Source organism: Anomaloglossus baeobatrachus, unplaced genomic scaffold (genome assembly GCF_048569485.1).
Source record: "Anomaloglossus baeobatrachus isolate aAnoBae1 unplaced genomic scaffold, aAnoBae1.hap1 Scaffold_3297, whole genome shotgun sequence".
Taxonomy (NCBI): Eukaryota; Metazoa; Chordata; class Amphibia; order Anura; family Aromobatidae; genus Anomaloglossus; species Anomaloglossus baeobatrachus.
This window is the reverse complement of record NW_027442680.1, coordinates 82,678-88,677: the sequence shown is the minus strand read 5'-3', so window position 1 is coordinate 88,677 and position 6,000 is coordinate 82,678. Positions and strand designations below refer to the sequence as shown.

Below are 6,000 nucleotides of genomic sequence, written 5' to 3'. Positions count from 1 at the left end.
AATTCATTTCAATTCGCTAATCGGGCTAATATGAATCAGGTGAATCGAGTTCTGCTTTTGGAAACTGGGTTAAGAAGGGGTGCACCGTTCCTGGAGGTACTGCAATACCAGGTCAATGCGTGGAGTGGACAGAGCAAGCTCTTTTTCCATCTCCCTGTTCTAAAAATCCATTTAATATATGGTCCCCAGATAGGGGACGTATCAGATATTAAACTGATAAGAACAGATACTACACTTGATCTTAGCCAAAAGGCCGAGAAGCGATAACCAGAATTGGTTTGGGCCTCGAGTGGCACCCTGGCCTATGCCGGACACATCTTAGGGAGAGAGAGCGAGAGGGAGACAAACCCACGCCTACACAAGACATTTTGTCACCCAAGCCAACCCTTGAAAAGGCTGCTTTGCAGAGCAAAAACAAGAAGAATGGTGCGTTTTGCAGCCGCCGCCCACTGCAATGAATCTGAATAACTCCTCCTTTAGGGCGCAAGCAACTCCCCTCCCCCTTGCAGTCTTTCCAATTCACGATACAAAAAGACGGACAGGACAGGTTGCCTGACTTTCCGTCACTGCCACCCTTTGCCATCCTTACCCGTAGAAAGCCCTTTCATCATCCCCAAACCCTAATCTTTTCCCTTTCCTTCCCAGCCCCCAAACCCTGCCCTCTGTACCTTTCTCACCACCCGCTTCCCTTCTCCTGTCATCCCCCTACCACCCGGGAAAAAAAGAGATTGCCCCCTCCTTCCACTAGCCCACCCTCCCACCCAAAGAACAACTTCTTCTGCGCAGCTTGTTTTCTAGGCAGCAGCGCTATTGTGATGTCATCGGGGGGCATTGTGACAAGCCGCCAGTGTTCCGTCTCTTCATGTTGTGCACTGTTCAAACCGAAAATACATCAACAGGCAGGCTACAGAAAAGCTTACTAACAAAGGTTAGAGAGGGGCTTTCTCAGAGGGCTTTTTACAGTTTGTCTATTCCCAATTAGCCGGTTTAGTATACTTAATGAAAGTACTAATTCTTTCATAGGCCGCCCATTCTTAGTATTTGACGTTCAGGTAACAACAGGTAACTTTATTTGGAGTGGAAGCAGAGAGATAACACCAGATGCCAATTGTAGATCCTCTCACACCTGTGGTCACTGCAGCATCTGACTCCACTTTGTCCAAAAGGGATCTATTCCATTCAATTACACATGATCTAGATTAGACTGACAACAAGATACTGCACGGGACATAGCAGAGTTGGTGAAGTTGAGTGGTGATGAGTTTGCTATTTGGATGAATAAAGCAAGTAAAAAGTGTGTTAGATAAAAATTCATTTCAATTCGCTAATCGGGCTAATATGAATCAGGTGAATCGAGTTCTGCTTTTGGAAACTGGGTTAAGAAGGGGTGCACCGTTCCTGGAGGTACTGCAATACCAGGTCAATGCGTGGAGTGGACAGAGCAAGCTCTTTTTCCATCTCCCTGTTCTAAAAATCCATTTAATATATGGTCCCCAGATAGGGGACGTATCAGATATTAAACTGATAAGAACAGATACTACACTTGATCTTAGCCAAAAGGCCGAGAAGCGATAACCAGAATTGGTTTGGGCCTCGAGTGGCACCCTGGCCTATGCCGGACACATCTTAGGGAGAGAGAGCGAGAGGGAGACAAACCCACGCCTACACAAGACATTTTGTCACCCAAGCCAACCCTTGAAAAGGCTGCTTTGCAGAGCAAAAACAAGAAGAATGGTGCGTTTTGCAGCCGCCGCCCACTGCAATGAATCTGAATAACTCCTCCTTTAGGGCGCAAGCAACTCCCCTCCCCCTTGCAGTCTTTCCAATTCACGATACAAAAAGACGGACAGGACAGGTTGCCTGACTTTCCGTCACTGCCACCCTTTGCCATCCTTACCCGTAGAAAGCCCTTTCATCATCCCCAAACCCTAATCTTTTCACCTTTCCTTCCCAGCCCCCAAACCCTGCCCTCTGTACCTTTCTCACCACCCGCTTCCCTTCTCCTGTCATCCCCCTACCACCCGGGAAAAAAAGAGATTGCCCCCTCCTTCCACTAGCCCACCCTCCCACCCAAAGAACAACTTCTTCTGCGCAGCTTGTTTTCTAGGCAGCAGCGCTATTGTGATGTCATCGGGGGGCATTGTGACAAGCCGCCAGTGTTCCGTCTCTTCATGTTGTGCACTGTTCAAACCGAAAATACATCAACAGGCAGGCTACAGAAAAGCTTACTAACAAAGGTTAGAGAGGGGCTTTCTCAGAGGGCTTTTTTACAGTTTGTCTATTCCCAATTAGCCGGTTTAGTATACTTAATGAAAGTACTAATTCTTTCATAGGCCGCCCATTCTTAGTATTTGACGTTCAGGTAACAACAGGTAACTTTATTTGGAGTGGAAGCAGAGAGATAACACCAGATGCCAATTGTAGATCCTCTCACACCTGTGGTCACTGCAGCATCTGACTCCACTTTGTCCAAAAGGGATCTATTCCATTCAATTACACATGATCTAGATTAGACTGACAACAAGATACTGCACGGGACATAGCAGAGGTTGGTGAAGTTGAGTGGTGATGAGTTTGCTATTTGGATGAATAAAGCAAGTAAAAAGTGTGTTAGATAAAAATTCATTTCAATTCGCTAATCGGGCTAATATGAATCAGGTGAATCGAGTTCTGCTTTTGGAAACTGGGTTAAGAAGGGGTGCACCGTTCCTGGAGTACTGCAATACCAGGTCAATGCGTGGAGTGGACAGAGCAAGCTCTTTTTCCATCTCCCTGTTCTAAAAATCCATTTAATATATGGTCCCCAGATAGGGGACGTATCAGATATTAAACTGATAAGAACAGATACTACACTTGATCTTAGCCAAAAGGCCGAGAAGCGATAACCAGAATTGGTTTGGGCCTCGAGTGGCACCCTGGCCTATGCCGGACACATCTTAGGGAGAGAGAGCGAGAGGGAGACAAACCCACGCCTACACAAGACATTTTGTCACCCAAGCCAACCCTTGAAAAGGCTGCTTTGCAGAGCAAAAACAAGAAGAATGGTGCGTTTTGCAGCCGCCGCCCACTGCAATGAATCTGAATAACTCCTCCTTTAGGGCGCAAGCAACTCCCCTCCCCCTTGCAGTCTTTCCAATTCACGATACAAAAAGACGGACAGGACAGGTTGCCTGACTTTCCGTCACTGCCACCCTTTGCCATCCTTACCCGTAGAAAGCCCTTTCATCATCCCCAAACCCTAATCTTTTCCCTTTCCTTCCAGCCCCAAACCCTGCCCTCTGTACCTTTCTCACCACCCGCTTCCCTTCTCCTGTCATCCCCCTACCACCCGGGAAAAAAAGAGATTGCCCCCTCCTTCCACTAGCCCACCCTCCCACCCAAAGAACAACTTCTTCTGCGCAGCTTGTTTTCTAGGCAGCAGCGCTATTGTGATGTCATCGGGGGGCATTGTGACAAGCCGCCAGTGTTCCGTCTCTTCATGTTGTGCACTGTTCAAAACCGAAAATACATCAACAGGCAGGCTACAGAAAAGCTTACTAACAAAGGTTAGAGAGGGGCTTTCTCAGAGGGCTTTTTACAGTTTGTCTATTCCCAATTAGCCGGTTTAGTATACTTAATGAAAGTACTAATTCTTTCATAGGCCGCCCATTCTTAGTATTTTGACGTTCAGGTAACAACAGGTAACTTTATTTGGAGTGGAAGCAGAGAGGATAACACCAGATGCCCAATTGTAGATCCTCTCACACCTGTGGTCACTGCAGCATCTGACTCCACTTTCCAAAAGGGATCTATTCCATTCAATTACACATGATCTAGATTAGACTGACAACAAGATACTGCACGGGACATAGCAGAGTTGGTGAAGTTGAGTGGTGATGAGTTTGCTATTTGGATGAATAAAGCAAGTAAAAAGTGTGTTAGATAAAAAATTCATTTCAATTCGCTAATCGGGCTAATATGAATCAGGTGAATTGAGTTCTGCTTTGGAAACTGGGTTAAGAAGGGGTGCACCGTTCCTGGAGGTACTGCAATACCAGGTCAATGCGTGGAGTGGACAGAGCAAGCTCTTTTTCCATCTCCCTGTTCTAAAAATCCATTTAATATATGTCCCCAGATAGGGGACGTATCAGATATTAAACTGATAAGAACAGATACTACACTTGATCTTAGCCAAAAGGCCGAGAAGCGATAACCAGAATTGGTTTGGGCCTCGAGTGGCACCCTGGCCTATGCCGGACACATCTTAGGGAGAGAGAGCGAGAGGGAGAAAAACCCACGCCTACACAAGACATTTTGTCACCCCAAGCCAACCCTTGAAAAGGCTGCTTTGCAGAGCAAAAACAAGAAGAATGGTGCGTTTTGCAGCCGCCGCCCACTGCAATGAATCTGAATAACTCCTCCTTTAGGCGCAAGCAACTCCCCTCCCCCTTGCAGTCTTTCCAATTCACGATACAAAAAGACGGACAGGACAGGTTGCCTGACTTTCCGTCACTGCCACCCTTTGCCATCCTTACCCGTAGAAAGCCCTTTCATCATCCCCAAACCCTAATCTTTTCCCTTTCCTTCCCAGCCCCCAAACCCTGCCCTCTGTACCTTTCTCACCACCCGCTTCCCTTCTCCTGTCATCCCCCTACCACCCGGGAAAAAAAGAGATTGCCCCCTCCTTCCACTAGCCCACCCTCCCACCCAAAGAACAACTTCTTCTGCGCAGCTTGTTTTCTAGGCAGCAGCGCTATTGTGATGTCATCGGGGGGCATTGTGACAAGCCGCCAGTGTTCCGTCTCTTCATGTTGTGCACTGTTCAAACCGAAAATACATCAACAGGCAGGCTACAGAAAAGCTTACTAACAAAGGTTAGAGAGGGGCTTTCTCAGAGGGCTTTTTACAGTTTGTCTATTCCCAATTAGCCGGTTTAGTATACTTAATGAAAGTACTAATTCTTTCATAGGCCGCCCATTCTTAGTATTTGACGTTCAGGTAACAACAGGTAACTTTATTTGGAGTGGAAGCAGAGAGATAACACCAGATGCCAATTGTAGATCCTCTCACACCTGTGGTCACTGCAGCATCTGACTCCACTTTGTCCAAAAGGGATCTATTCCATTCAATTACACATGATCTAGATTAGACTGACAACAAGATACTGCACGGGACATAGCAGAGTTGGTGAAGTTGAGTGGTGATGAGTTTGCTATTTGGATGAATAAAGCAAGTAAAAAGTGTGTTAGATAAAAATTCATTTCAATTCGCTAATCGGGCTAATATGAATCAGGTGAATCGAGTTCTGCTTTTGGAAACTGGGTTAAGAAGGGGTGCACCGTTCCTGGAGGTACTGCAATACCAGGTCAATGCGTGGAGTGGACAGAGCAAGCTCTTTTTCCATCTCCCTGTTCTAAAAATCCATTTAATATATGGTCCCCAGATAGGGGACGTATCAGATATTAAACTGATAAGAACAGATACTACACTTGATCTTAGCCAAAAGGCCGAGAAGCGATAACCAGAATTGGTTTGGGCCTCGAGTGGCACCCTGGCCTATGCCGGACACATCTTAGGGAGAGAGAGCGAGAGGGAGACAAACCCACGCCTACACAAGACATTTTGTCACCCAAGCCAACCCTTGAAAAGGCTGCTTTGCAGAGCAAAAACAAGAAGAATGGTGCGTTTTGCAGCCGCCGCCCACTGCAATGAATCTGAATAACTCCTCCTTTAGGGCGCAAGCAACTCCCCTCCCCCTTGCAGTCTTTCCAATTCACGATACAAAAAGACGGACAGGACAGGTTGCCTGACTTTCCGTCACTGCCACCCTTTGCCATCCTTACCCGTAGAAAGCCCTTTCATCATCCCCAAACCCTAATCTTTTTCCTTTCCTTCCCAGCCCCCAAACCCTGCCCTCTGTACCTTTCTCACCACCCGCTTCCCTTCTCCTGTCATCCCCCTACCACCCGGGAAAAAAAGAGATTGCCCCCTCCTTCCACTAGCCCACCCTCCCACCCAAAG

General features: G+C 47.0%; 5 non-coding genes across 5 annotated transcripts; all 5 read right to left on the bottom strand.

The window, feature by feature from the left end:
* Nucleotides 1-74: 74 nt before the first annotated feature.
* Nucleotides 75-265, bottom strand: LOC142270542 (U2 spliceosomal RNA). The gene has a single exon (XR_012735806.1). It is a non-coding gene; the product is annotated as a U2 spliceosomal RNA (small nuclear RNA).
* A 1,117-nt stretch (nt 266-1,382) lies between these two features.
* LOC142270541 (U2 spliceosomal RNA) lies at nt 1,383-1,573 on the bottom strand. The gene has a single exon (XR_012735805.1). It is a non-coding gene; the product is annotated as a U2 spliceosomal RNA (small nuclear RNA).
* Nucleotides 1,574-2,693: 1,120 nt separating this feature from the next.
* LOC142270545 (U2 spliceosomal RNA) lies at nt 2,694-2,883 on the bottom strand. Its single transcript, XR_012735809.1, has one exon. It is a non-coding gene; the product is annotated as a U2 spliceosomal RNA (small nuclear RNA).
* A 1,117-nt stretch (nt 2,884-4,000) lies between these two features.
* LOC142270544 (U2 spliceosomal RNA) lies at nt 4,001-4,190 on the bottom strand. Its single transcript, XR_012735808.1, has one exon. It is a non-coding gene; the product is annotated as a U2 spliceosomal RNA (small nuclear RNA).
* Nucleotides 4,191-5,307: 1,117 nt separating this feature from the next.
* Nucleotides 5,308-5,498, bottom strand: LOC142270540 (U2 spliceosomal RNA). Its single transcript, XR_012735804.1, has one exon. It is a non-coding gene; the product is annotated as a U2 spliceosomal RNA (small nuclear RNA).
* Between the last annotated feature and the right edge of the window lie 502 nt (nt 5,499-6,000).